The 14,850-nt window shown below is 41.8% G+C and overlaps 1 long non-coding RNA gene across 1 annotated transcript in view; it reads left to right on the top strand.

The window, feature by feature from the left end:
- The window catches only part of LOC144683054 (uncharacterized), a 29,633-nt gene extending 17,584 nt beyond the window's left edge, over window positions 1–12,049 (top strand). Inside the window, exon 3 of the long non-coding RNA XR_013577167.1 lies at window positions 11,606–12,049. This is a non-coding gene — a long non-coding RNA (uncharacterized LOC144683054). The remainder of the gene's footprint in view (window positions 1–11,605) is intronic.
- The last annotated feature ends 2,801 nt before the right edge of the window (window positions 12,050–14,850 follow it).

Below are 14,850 nucleotides of genomic sequence, written 5' to 3'. Positions count from 1 at the left end.
GTGAACCAGATGGTTTTTTATGACAATTGGCAATGGTTTTGTGGTCATCATCAGATTTTTAATTCCAGGTTTTTTTATTGAATTCAAATTTCATCATCTGTTGTGGTGGGATTTGAACCCAGGTCCCCAGAGCATTACCCTGGTTACCAATTACAATGCTGACTTAAAACTAAATGAACAAACTTGATTAATGACCTTACCTTAATTACATAAATCTGGAAAAATAAGCAATTTCTTTTTAATAGAAACTTTCTCGATACTATGATTATATGATTTGCAGGATCATTTTTGAATGGCTCTCCTAGAAAGTAATGGAAGTTAGGATATAATTTGTCTGGTCCCCATATTATAAAGAGGATATAGAGGCACTGGAGAAGGTGCAAAAAAGATGTATCAAGATGATACCAGAACTGAGAGGTTATAACAATGAAAAAGATTGAACAGGCTGGGGCTTTTCTTCCCCAGAAAAGAAAAGGTGAGACAAAGTAGAGTTGGGGGAGGAGGCTCCTGTGGAGTGTAGGCAGAATAGCTTGTTTCTGTGCTATAAATACTATGTAATAACAAAGTTTTGGTTTTATTCTCAGCCTTGCAAGGGTCGGTTATTATACATATGTAATTGACGATTTTTGGTCAATAAGGAACAAGTTGGTTTATTTCAGTGTAATATTCAGAAAGAAGCATTAAATACGTCATCAAATACTGACTGTTCATGACAGCTGTAAAGGAGCTTGTTGAAGGTGGGAATTTGGGGCATTGGTGGGCAGAAACTCAGCAGTGCTGCACTGATGTTATGGTCAGGACATTGAGAAGGTCTCACTATCTCCTCTTTGAAATATTGCTGTGGGAACCTTTACATGTACCTGAGCGGGCAGGTAGTAGCTTCCGACAGTGAAGCACTCCTTAGTACTTCCCCTTTGACAGTGCAGTGCTCACTCAGTAATTGTCCCTCCGACAATGCAGTGCTTAATCAGTACTGCCTCTCTGACATTGCAGCACACCCTCAGTACTCCCGCTCTGACTGAGGGAATGCTGCACTGGGAGTATTAACGTAGGCCATGTCTTGAAGTCTCTGGAGTGGGACTTAAACCCACAATCTTCTGACTGAGGGGCAAGAGTGCAACCCACTGAGCCACCGCTGTGGTAGTCTGCATGGGGTGTGCTGAGCTTTTAGATTTCCACTGTTTCTTCAGTGGATTTGTTACAGAATGAGAGATACAGTTCCAAATTATTGAATATAATTGTACCACATATTGCCATGCAGACGCTGTACACATATTACTTGCAATTCTTTTTTCATATTCATGCCCAAGTGGAGGAAAAAGAAACCTAGAAACAGGTGGAGGTCATTCAGCCCTTGAGCCTATTACACAGGAATAGGACGAGGCCATTCAGCTCTCCAGCCTGTTATGCAAGAACAAAAGGAGACCATTCAACCACTTGAGGCCAATATACAGGAACAGGTAGAGACCTTTTAGCCCCCCAAACCTGTTATGTAGGGACAAGTGGAGCCAGTCAGCACCTTGAACCAGTTATTCAGGAACAGGTGGCGGCCATTCAGCTCTTTGGCTGTTTCCCACCATTCAGTTAGCTCATGGCTGATCTCTGTCTTAAATCCATTCACCTGCCTTGGTTCAGTAACTCTTAATACCCCCCAACCGCACCACACCTCTCCCCCCCACCCCGGCCACCACCAACTCAAGCCTCAATGGCTTTTTGCAGGAGTTCCAGATTTTCACACTCCTTTGTATGAGGAAGTGCTTCCTGACATCATCCTTAAACGGTCTGCGGCCTGGCTCCAATTTAAGGTTCTGTACCCTGGTTCTGGACCCCCCCCATACCAGAGGAAACAGTTTCTACCTAGCTACCCTATCAAAGTGCGTAGTATGAGCCTCCTCTATCTCCCATTTGGCTCTAGCACTTCGCTTTGCTGAGGAAGCAACTCCATTCTTCTTGAGGGCTTTTCTCCCTCATTGAAGTTCATCTGTACCTCTTTTGGTCCACATCTGCATCACCATCTCATTCACCACTTGAGCTATGGTGGGCTCCCTGTTAATGAGAGATCCTGTCAGGAGGAGTTAGCTCTGTATGGCTACTGACTTCCAACTCAGGAAAAGGTGTTGGAATAACCTGACCCACTGCTACTCAGCCCCAGTGTGGAAAATACTGCCCACACTCTTTCAAAGAACTGGCACAGGCATGATAGGCCAAATGGCTCCCCCTGTGCTGTATTATTCTATGATATCTTCCGTCCTAGAGCCTGTGACTATAACCAGGAATAATACACAACCATACATTGTACACCTCAGACATTAGTAGTGATTGTGCATCTCAGACATTAGTAGTGAATAATTCCAATTTCATCACTCCCCACCAATCTCTATACAGATCCACAGTTTCTCTTTGCTGGTATGTGCCTGCCTGAGACAGCCATTAATAATAAATGGCAACATTTGCTGCTACTTTGGAATCACAATTACTTCACTGAAGGAGTACTCAGAAATATAAAAGTAATATTGATTAAAGTGAAACACTGGCAGACCCAATAATACGATGCAAATCTACTGGGACATTTTGTAACCAACCATCTATTGTTTTGCAGTATATGTTATTACACCCTGGGGTAAGAATCTTTAATTTAGTTTGTGATATTAAGTAGTTTTCACTCAAGCATTGGGTCTGCATCCTGAAGGTTATCACTATATTTCAAGTGCAGACAGATTTAAGTGCTATTTATTGTTGTCTTTTCTTCTGAAGCAAATATTTGTTGACCTACATCTCAATAGAAACTAGATGGGAGAAATCCAGATTCAAGGAGCGTAACCTTAAAATTAGGGCTACTGTATGCCATTTAAGAGGAAAAGGAAAGAAAAGCAGGAATTTTACACCCCCCACCCCCCCCGTAAAATCAGGTAGGATAGTGGGGAACACCGAGCCTGTCACCTATTCACCTCTGCTAGGATTTTTACCAATTAATGGCCACTTAAGGGCTTCCTCCTGCCACTGTTGGTATTTTATGAGTGCCCCACTAAATAGTGAAGCTGCCAGTCGGGGGAGGGTCCCTCCTATTCAGGTACCCTGTGCCCAATGGAACACACCCCAGTAGCAAAAGCCCCCCCCACCCCGACCCCCGCTGGCCTCCTGATCACTGTCCTCATGCCCCATTGCTGGGGACTGCCTGTGGTCAGAGTGAGGCCATCCCACTTACGCTGAACTCCACCTCCAGCGCTGCTCCTGGCCCCTTACTTACTGCAGTCTCTCCAGTGACCACCACTCCTGATGGGACAAGAGTGTTGTCAGCCCTCTGATTGCCCGATAGCTCTTGGAGGTGGGACACCCTCCCATGCGGGGGCGGAAGCCACAACCTCAGTCAGTTAACTGCCTGATGACTGTAAAATCTGGTGATGGCCTCCTGGGCCAGTGAAGGTAGACCCTCCTTTGACTTATAGTTGATGGGTGCAGCCTCCACAAAAAATACCAGCCAAAGTGTAGACGAGATGTGGAACTCTCTCATCCAAAAGGCTTTGGACATGGAGGAGAATTTGAAACTTTCAAGACTGAGATCGATGGATTTGTGTTGGGTAAGGGTATCGAGGGATATGGAGCAAGGGAGGGTAAATGGAATTGAGGTACAGATCAGCCATGATCTAATCAAATGACAGAGCAGGCTTGAGGGGTTGAATGGACTGGTTTTCCTATTATTGCTGAGATTCCTGATGTAGCAGGAGTGGTGAGTGTGCACACATTACCCCAGTGGAGCTTGAGTGAGAAATCTCAGTCAGGTCCGGAAAGCAGCATTAGCACCCCATTCTCCTGCCATTGTCACTGCAGTCCCCCATACTTAATGATCGATAGTGAAGGCAATTCCAGCTTTACTTCTGCATAGTACCCACCATCTATACAATTTCTACTTTAGTCATGGTTCATTATACTCTGGACATATTAGTAATTTCATTACATGTATATGTTTTTTCAGCATTATCCTTGAGGCAAAATGTTCTTACATAGAAAATAGAAGTAGGTGTAGGTCATTCAGCCCTTTGAGTCTGTGCCGCCATTAAATATGATCATGGCTGATCCTCTATCTCAACACTGTACTCCTGTGCTTTCCCCTTGACACTTTTAGAGCCCAGAAATCTATCTATTTCTTTCTTAAATATATTCAGTGACTTGGCCTCCACAGCCTTCTGTGGTAGAGAATTCCACAGGTTCACGACCCTTTGAGTGAATAAGTTTCTCCTCATCTCAGTCCTGAATGATCTACCCCATATCGAGACTATGACCCCTTGTTCTAGACTCCCCCAGACAGAGGAAATATCATCCCTGCATCCTACAGACCTGCAATCTGTCCATCCCTGTCAGAATTTTATATGTTTCAATGAGATCTCCTCTCATTCTTCTAAGCTCTAGTGAATACTGACCTAGTCAGCCCAATCTCTCCTCATAAGACAACCCTGCCATCCCTGGAATCAGTCTGGTAAACCTTTGCTGTAATCCCTGTATGGCAAGTATATCCCTTCTTTGGTAAGGAGACCAAAGCTGCACACAACACTCCAGGTGTGGTCTCACCAAGGTCCTGTACAGCTTGTTATGACACAGCAGTTGGTAAAGGCTGAGTTGTTTAAATCCCAGGGGGAATCTTGAACAACTGTCATAACCTATATTTTCAATTGGTATGTTGAGATGCAGCTCTGAATTCAGTAATAAGACTACTAAGCCTCAAGAGTTTTTTTTATATAAAACTAAATTAAACATTTATTAATTTAACAATAATTAAACACATACATATATCTACAAATTACTACCATAATAACTTTTAAACAAATCCCCAATTAATCACCCCCCAGGTAAATCTCCACTAAGACTACAGTAACCCATAGACTTTAAACAGACACTAGGCAAAGTACATTTGACCTTTAGAATTCCAAATGAGGTTCCTTTTTTGGTTGTAGGTGTACAGGCTGGCTAGGTCTTAAATGCTTCTACCTTACACACACAAACTCCTTTCTTTATATACCTAGCTTTCCCTTTGAATGTAAATTTTCCATTGTATCACTTGGTCATTTGAACTTCATCTCTTCTAACAATAAAACCCCTTTCATGGCACCAATTTTATTAGTAAGCTGAAAAATTGAACACATTGTTTGGCTTCTCGCTTGGTGCAAAATTTTACCCGCAGTCTTGAATTGTTTATTCAACAAATGCAAATTGCGCTTTAACTTTTACTCCTTACATTTATCTAATTAACATCTCAAACTACTATACATCAAAGCACCCAGATTAGCTGTCTTTAGTCCAATTAAGCCACACATATACACACACAAAAACACAGACCCTACTACAAGTCCAATTTAAAAATAATTTCCAATAACATTATACACGTTAATATCTCTTCATGGCAAGCTGCAGTAAGACATCCCTGCTCCTATACTGAAGTCCTCTCGCAATGAAAGCCAACATACCATTTGTCGTCTTAACTGCTTGCTGCACCTGCATGCTTGCTTTCAGTGATTGGTGTACAAGGACACCCAGATCCCTTCGTACATCAACTTTTCCCAATTTATCACCATTTAAATAATCCTCTGCCATTCTTTTTTTCCTAATGAAGTGGATAACTTCACACTTATTTATGTTATACTGCATCTGCCATGTATTTGCCCACTCACAACCTGTCTAAATTGCCATGAAGCCTCAACACCCTCCTTATCGCTCACATTCCCACCAAGTTTTGTGTCATCAGCAAATTTTGAAATATTACATTTGGTTCTCTAATCCAAATCATTGATATATGTTGTGAATAGCTGGGGTCCAAGCACTGATTCCTGTGGTACTCCAGTAGTCTCCGCCTGCCACTCTGAAAAAGACCCATTTATTCCTACTCTCTGTTTCCTGTCTGCTAATCAATTCTCAATCCATGCCAATATATTACCCCCAATCCCACATGCTTTAATTTTACACACTAACCTCTTATGTGGGACTTTATCAAAAGCCTTCTGAAAATCCAAATACACCACATCCACGGGCTCTCCCTTATCTATTCTGCTGGTTATGTCCTCAAAGAACTCCAGTAGGTTTGTCAAACATGATCTCCCTTTCATAAATCCATGTTGACTTTGTCTAATCCCGTTGATATTTTCTAAGTGTCCTGTTATTACATCCTTTATAGTAGACTCTAGCATTTTCCCTACTGAGGTTAGGCTAACCGGTCTGTAATTCGCTGTTTTCTCTCTCCCTTTTTTAAATAGTGGGGTTACATTTGCCACCCTCCGATCTGCCGGGACTGTTCCACGATCTACAGAATTTTGGAAGATGGCAACCAACGCGTTCACTATTTCCATGGCCACTTCCTTTAGTACCCTGGGGTGTAGATTATCGGACCCTGGGGATTTTCAGCTTTCAGTTCCATTAATTTTCTCAACACTACTGTTTTGGTAATACTAATTTCCTTCAATTCCTCCTTCTCACTAGACCCTTGGTTCCCTAGTCTTTCTGGGAAGCTATTTGTGTCTTCCTCCATGAAGACATAACTAAAGTAGTTGTTTAATTGCTCTGCCATTTCCTTGTTTTCTATTATACATTCTCTCATTTCAGACTGTAAGGGACCTACATTTGTCTTCACTAATCTTTTTCTATTTGCATACTTATAGAAGTTTTTACAATCTGCTTTTATGTTCCTTGCAAGTTTACTCTCATACTCTATTTTCCCCCTCTTAATCAATCTCTTGGTCCTCCTTTGCTGAATTCTAAACTGCTCCAAATCCTCAGGTTTGGGTCTAGCAACTTTATATGACTCCTCTTTAGACCTATACTATCCTTAATTTCTTTTGTTAGCCATGGTTGGGCTGCTTTTCCTGTTGTGTTTTTGCATCAGAAAGGAAGTATAACTGTTACAAAGCATACATTTGTTCCTTAAATATTAGTCATTGTTACATTGGGTCTGAAGCAATTACAAATGGAATCCATCAATGTAGTCCCTGTGCCACTGCTGGAATGGAATCTGCCACTGACTTGCTGAGGAGTCCTTTACGTTGATTGCAGGATCACCTTCATTCCATAATATTGAAATTCATTTGTTGTATGCTTGACCAAAGTAGTATGAAAAATATTAAATGAATCAACAGTGAGATGCCATCTTTTTGGCATGATGTTAATCTGCCCTCTTGGATGGAAGTATACGATTGCATACCACTATTCCAAAGAAGAATAAGGGAATTCTCCTTCACATCTTGTCCAATATTTATCCCTTAAGCAATACCTAAAAACAGATTATCTGGTCATTATCACATTACTGTTTGTGGGAGCTTGCTGTGTGCAGGTTGGTTGCTGTGTTTCCAACAACAGTGATTACATTTCAAAAAGTACCTCATTGGCTGTAAAACGCTTTGGGATTTCTTGAGTTGTGAAGGGAGTTGTATAGAAGCAGGTCTTTGCATTCATGTTGGGAATAAATACCCATACATTACTGCAAAGACCTGCTTCTATACAGCTCCCTTCACAACTCAAGAAATCCCAAAGCGTTTTACAGCCAATGAGGTACTTTTTGAAATGTAATCACTGTTGTTGGAAACACAGCAACCAACCTGATTCAACAAATAATTATTTTAAGAAAGAAGGACTTGAATTTATATCATGCCCTTCATGCCCTCAGGATATGGTAAAACAATTCACAGCTATTGGATTACTTTTGAAGTGTAATCATTGAACACACTGCTCCTGGCTTAGGTGGAGGTAGGACAAGTGGTCCTGGAAGTCGTCCTTCTCCTACTGTTGCGGGCTGCTTCTCTTGTTTGGTGATTGTGCTCCATCTCCCTTTGATGTTGCGGTCCAGGAGGGACTGTAACTATAGCCCCATGACTAGGAGGAAATGGCAATCTCAGAGCCCTTACAACTGCAGCCAACTCCTTCCCCATGAGCAGCATCACTCCCTGCAGATTTTAGAGCAACCTTTCTGAACTCCTCCAAGGACCCAGTACTTCCACAAACTCAGCAAAAGCCAGTAGAAAGTAGTAAGTGCTGAACCTGCAAGTTGTTAATGATTTGTTTAGATAGCATCGGTGAAGGGGATGGTCCCTCGTGCTGCCGAATTGCATGTTCAGCTGTGTGTGTGCTTAAGAGAGGATGTTAACTAGACCGGTGAGGATGAAAATGGCAGATCAGGAACCAGGGGTACCAAGCAGCCAAATTTTGCAGCCAGTGTTTCTGTTAATACAGCCCTTCCCTCGGTACTGCGCTAAATTATCATTAATAGATCAAGTACCTAAATCCTGCAGTGCATCCTTAAACACCACAAAGTTTTGATTTCAGGATAAGAGTATTAGCAACTGAGGCAAATAATCTTAAGGATGAACGTCAAACCATGAAAACAAAAATGCTAGAAATACGCTGTTGCTCAAATAGCATCTGAAAGGTTAAAATGTTAAGTCTAGCCCTTCATCAATCAGTCATACCAAATGTTAACCAATCTCCCCCCTTCAAATGTTCACCATTTCTAACATTTTCTGTTTTAATTTCAGGTTTTCAGCACTGTGGGACTTGCATAGTTTATGAGCATTACCAGAACTGCAAATCTGAATTACTACAAGGCCTCGTTTGTTTTATTTTCTAGTCTATAATATAACTTTTAGAAAGTTGTTTTATTTTCTAGTCTATAATATAACTTTTAGAAAGTTGTTTTATTTTGACTTTTATGATAACATGCAAAATTATTTATTGCTTTTCATATCTGTAGGTGACACTATTACTAGGTCCTTTTAATAGTGGATTACCTCAAATATGCTGCATAATATTTGAAAGATCTGAGATTATTATATCTCCATAGATTAACACCACAACACCAGTTACATTCCTTCCCCAATCTATACACCATTTTCAGTGTTTTAATCTATAAAGTGTACATAATCCTAATAGGGGAGGTGGTGGCGTAGTGGTATTGTCACTGGACTAGTAATCCAGAGAACCAGGGTAATGCTCTGGGGACCGGGGTTCGGTGGGATTTGAATTCAATAAAAATCTGGAATTACAAGCCATGAAACCATAGAGGAGCAATCTTTTGAATGAAGTGTTAAAACATGTCTGCCCTCTCAGCTGGATGTAAAAGATCCCAACGCACTATTTTGAAGAAGAGCAGGGGAGTTCTTCATTGTTTATTGGTCAGTATTTAACTCTCAAACATTGTCACCAAACAAAATGAAGATCTGGTCATTATCATATGTGGGAGCTTGCTGTGCACAAACATCTTGCTATGCTTCCCATATTGCTGCAATTGCAGTGTCAGCCTAGATTATGGACTACAATTCAAAAGTACCTCACTGGCTGTAAAGCTTGTTGGGACATCCTGAGGTCATGATAAATGCAATATCAATGCAAACTCTTTGTCTCTCTTTTATCTTGTATGCTGCAGCTCGGCTGCATTACTAGTTGCAGTAACATTGTCAGTACATGTTGAAGGAGCAGCTATTTGTGCAATCATTTCAGTAAACATCTAAATACTTTTCAACATTTAAATGTCTTTCACATGAATATGTGGATTTAATTTAATTTGAAGTACATGGCAACCAACATCAAAAATTTTGTCTCAAAAGTTGTTTAACCATATACTTTTTGCTCTTTTTTTCCCCTTTGCATATTTGGTGTGGTTAGTAAATCATAGTAATGGAAATTCCATGAATTTTTTTCTAATTAGAAATCAGAAATGGAACCCCCCCCCCCCACCCCACACACACACACATTGGTGTAATAGAGTTAATTCTGTGACAAGATGAGCAACACCTTGGCATATCTTTTAATTTATGTATTAGAAATAATGAAAAAACTGTACAATATTTAAAAATCCGTGACTTTAAACTAATCCTCTCAGATTAACATCACACTAGCAGTTACATTCCTTTCCCAATGTTTTAATCTGTAGAAATGTACATAATACTATTTTACAAGAGGCAATATCCCTGCTCATTAATCATATGCTTGAAATAGGGAAAAACAAGATTAAGAACACAAGAGGAAGGATTGCCCATTGTTACTTGTATTAAGATCATAATACATTCCTTTTTCATCTGAGTCAAAATGTTGAGGGTTCAAATTCCACTGCAGAATATTGATCCCAAAGTATATTTTTTTATAAATATCCTATGTTTCCTGCCAACATCTGCCATTTTCTACCCTCAGTCTGAAGATCAGATGAACCCATGCCTTCTTGAATTGTTGCTGCAGCTGAACAATTGAATGGCAAGTCCATGAATTGCTTGTGTCTACTCAAAATATTTCTGGACAACTGGTGTTTCTGGATTTCAGATTTCTGGACTGGAGAGGTTATAGTGTATAAGGATACAGCACATATTATTTATTAAAAATCTTACACTTGCAAATCTTTATTGTGTAGAAAGCCTTACCTTCTGTTGTTACACTTTTATTAATCCACTTTTGTATCAGATTTTTCCATTATAAATCACTAAGTCAACATTCCTAATGAAAACTGCCTCTGTAAAGATGTCACACCCTAATTACATCCTATGCTTGGGGTGCCAAGGTTTTACTTCCTCAAGCCTACGCCACAGAGATATTCTCCTACCCAGGACTTCCCAATCTTTTGCTTCTTAGCCCGCCCCTCTGTGTAATAAAAAATTCCACTGACCCCTGGAGCTACCTTTTTCTGTATAAAATTCAGCTCGGGTGAGGGATGTAGTGATGTGTTGAAGCTCAGTTACTGGCTAATAGCTGAAACAAATGTCATGGCACTGAAGCACAGGTTTCACACTTCATTAGCGTATAGGCGCAGGCAGATTGCGCAAGACCCGCATTCTACACATTCTCTGGTAATTTTTCGTGGACCTCTTGAAACCTTCTTTTGGACCCCTAGGGGGCTGTGGACCCCTAGTTGAGAATGCCTATTCTGACCAACTCTGCTTCTCGACTGCCAATAGTTTTAATTTAGCTATTACATTTAACTAAATATAACATCAGCTATTACATGAAAATATGAATATATAACTTTGAAATAGGGACTTCATTATATCTATGTATTCTGATCTAATTACTAGCTGTCCTCTAATCTGCTTCACCTATAATCTACAATTGGCCTTGTGAGTGCAATCGCAAGGAAGATCCAATAGTGAGAAAGCAAAAAGTGAAGAAATAATTTCACATTAAACCATAATATTGGTCTAAATATCACCATGAAAGTAAGGGTGAGGCTGATAGCAGTTGCTGTTACTTATGAGAAACGCTACAGCAACAGCAGACAAGGAGTGGATACACAATTAAACACGGGACTCGAGAAGTTCCTGTCCAAGATGTGCACTGTGCCGTTAATTTTGCAAAAATTGCATCTGGCTGTCTGGCTCACCGTTTAAATGTATTGAACAATGTGCAATTTCTGTATTCGTGTGGTAGATATGAACTAAAGTTGCCACAGAAAATTAAGTCAAGTAATTTCAATCTGAGTCTCTTTTATTGGGATGATGTGTTAATTACTGCCAATCAACTTCTCTGGCCCTGAAAATTAACTTTTATAAGTGTAGAGACACATTCCTTCAGTTGTTAATTGTTGAAGATTTAAAAAGAAAAATGTTTTTAAACTTAATCTAACCTTTCTTTCTCTCTCTTCATGCAGTTTCTACAGTTGCCCAAAGGTTGCTAGTCATGCCTTTTCACACATCTCTATCTCTAGCAGCTTTTCTATGCTGCCATGATATCACGAAGGGGCAAGTAGAAGAAGCAGCCCCCAAGAACTACCTTAGCCAGTACGGGAACTGAACCCACATCATCGGTGCCATCAAGCACCACAACCTAACCATCTGAGCTGACCGGCCTTACTGATCTTTCTTTCCCTCCCGTTATTTTGCTTTCTGTACCTGATTTAACATTGAATTCAATATTCTAACTTAGATTTTCTGCTTCAGGCTCTACACTAGCCAGAGCAATTCTTCATTTTGATTGGTTTAGGAGATACATAGTTCCCTGCCTTGTTCACACAAGACGCTGATGCTCTGTAGAGGGTGCTGTACCATTTCAGTCTCCCACTTGTCACAACTTACTGTACAAAAATTCCTGGAGATGAAACTGGCAAGGCCAACCAACAGTGGGTGCCGTTCATTCAACAGTTGGCAATTTTTGAGCCATTAGCTTGAAACCAACAAATTTAGTATTAATATCAGGAAATATTTCACAAATAGAAGCAGGAAGAGTACTGTGTCCTGCTCTGGGTGCCACACTTTAGGAAGGATGTCAAGACCTTGGACACGGTGCAGAGATTTACTAGAATGGTGCCAGGGTTGTAGGATAGAGCTGGGATTGTCCTCCTTAGAGCTGAGATTTAAACAGAGATTTAATAGGTGTTCAAAATTAAGAAGAGGTTTGATAGAGTAGATTGGGAGAAACTGTTTCACTGGCAATGGGGGATGGGGGTCAATAATCAGAGGGCATATAATTAATGTAATAGGCAGAAGAACCAGAGAGCAGGAAAGCCTTAGATTGCAGGATGATATAGATGGAGTGGTGAATTGGGCAGAGCAGTAGCAAATGGAATTTAATCCTGAGAAGTGTGAGGTGATGCATTTTGGGAGGACTAACATGGCAAGGGAATACACAATGAATGGTAGGACCCTAGGAAGTACAGAGGGACCTGGTGTACGTGTCCATAGATCCCTGAAGGCAACAGCACAGGTAGATAAGGTGGTTAAGAAGTTATAAGGGATACTTGTCTTTATTAGCCGAGGCATAGAATATAAGAGCAGGAGCTGTATAAAAAGCTTGTTAGGCCACAGCTGGAGTAGTGTGTGCAGTTCTGGTCGCCACACTATAGAAAGGATGTGATTGCACTGGAGAGGGTGCAGAGGAGATTCACCAGGATGTTGCCTGGGCTGGAGCGTTTCAGCTATGAAGAGAGAGTGGATAGGCTGGGGTTGTTTTCCTTGGAGCAGAGAAGGCTGAGGGGGGACCTGATAGAGGTATCCAAAATTATGCGGGGCATAGATAGGATAGATAGGAAGAAACTTTTCCCCTTAGCAGAGGTGTCAATAGCCAGGGGGCATAGGTTTAAGGTAAGGGGCAGGAGATTTAGAGGGGAGTTGGAGAAAAAAATTTTCACCCAGAGGTTGGTTGGAATCTGGAACACACTGCTTGAGGGGGTGGTAGAGACGAACCCTCACAACATTTAGGAAGTATTTAGATGAGCACTTGAAACGCCATAGCCTACAGGGCTACGGGCCAGGTGTTAGAAAAGGGGATTAGAATAGAAAGGTGCTTGATGGCCGGCACGGACACGATGGGCCGAAGGGTCTGTTTCTGTGCTGTATAACTCTATGACTAGGAGGTGGGGTTATTTTTTAAAATTCTGAGTTGTGATTTGTAATGCAGTGCCTGAAAGCAGATTCAACAGTAACTGGCAAAAGGAAATTAGTTAAAAACTTGAGGTGGAAATTTCGCAGAGCTGTGGGGAGAGAGCAGGAGTGGGACCAATTGGATAGCTCTGTCAAAGAGCCAGCACCGGTATGACGGCCGAATGGCCAGCTCCTTGTGTTCTGTGAGATCCGATGATTCGAATGGACTTTCCATTGGGGCAATTGAAAAATCAGTGAATCATCAAAAAAACTTGGATATCTGGCCCGGGAGGCAACTAAATGTCATTTCTGCTGCAGGCTCGGGTTTTTTTCTCTTGCATGTTACTTTAGTCTTTTTGGGGAGTGAGTGTTAAACTGTTATAATCTCTCCAGTCTTTGGATGTCTTCATAGGAAATAGACAGGCGGGGAGCCAATCAGAACCTTGCCTTTTACTTCACCGTGTAGGAATGTGATTCAAGGATTGAGACCCATCCACACAGGGACATTCAACACAACATGCACCACCACTATGTGTAACCGAGGTCTTCTGTGTATTTACAGATGTCTAGATGATGTGTACGGATGTGCATGTGGATGCATTTTGTAGAATGCACACCGGGATAAATGCACTGATCCGGATTTGGCGCCTGGTTGGTGGACTTTTCTCTCAAAGCCTGGAGGAAAACAATGGGCTTCTTTGCAAAAAGAACGCGCCTTCCTGGATGTCTAACGCACGGTGCCAATGGCCGGAAGCATATGCAGTTTCCAAACAGGCTCCATCCAACCAAGCGCCAGTGTTAATTCAGGCACAAACAATAAGCGTCTCCCTCAGCCAACTCAGCTGAGCTGGAAGCCTGACTCGGCGGCGGAGCCAACCCACCTCTGTTTGTTAACGCATCACACCGGCTGTAACATTACTGTGGACCCTCGCTAGGTGGTTTTGTTTTTCTTCTCTGGTGTGGGGTGGTGGGGGGAGGACGGTGAAAGCAGCTCCCACCGTTTGGGTAGGACTGGGACTGGGGGCTAGGGGCTAGGAATTTCCATGTTGCTCCACCGACCGGGTCTGTGTGGCCTGACTGAGAATTGCAGATTCGCTGACCACCGGGAAACACCGCTGTAAAATAACACTCGATTCCCGCAACACCAAAAAACAAAAACAGGAGGAGGAGGAAGCATCATCGGTGTTTTGCACAGCCTCCGCCAGTTGGGACTTGCCTCTCCAATTGGATGCAATCTGGTTGTGTTACTCTACCTCTGGGTCCAACAGATGCTCAGTAGATCCACCCCATCCTCTTGCTCATCCCACCGACCAACTACTGGGCAATACTTCTCTCACTGGGGATGAATTGTCTCCTGTTACCAGATTAGTTATTTTTTGGGGGGGTGGGGGGTGGTGGTGAGGGGTGTCCTTGTTATCACACCGACTTCTTTCTCTCCCAAGACACCTTGCGCTAGAATAAAAAGAGCGCTCCTTGTGTTTTTCTGCTACCCCCTATGTTGCTGTAACCACCATCAATTGTCTTCATTGAGAAGTGT

This window comes from Cetorhinus maximus, chromosome 7 (genome assembly GCF_964194155.1).
Source record: "Cetorhinus maximus chromosome 7, sCetMax3.hap1.1, whole genome shotgun sequence".
In the NCBI taxonomy this organism is placed as follows: Eukaryota; Metazoa; Chordata; class Chondrichthyes; order Lamniformes; family Cetorhinidae; genus Cetorhinus; species Cetorhinus maximus.
Note: the sequence above shows the minus strand (reverse complement) of the source record. Positions and strands in the feature narration are given on the sequence as shown.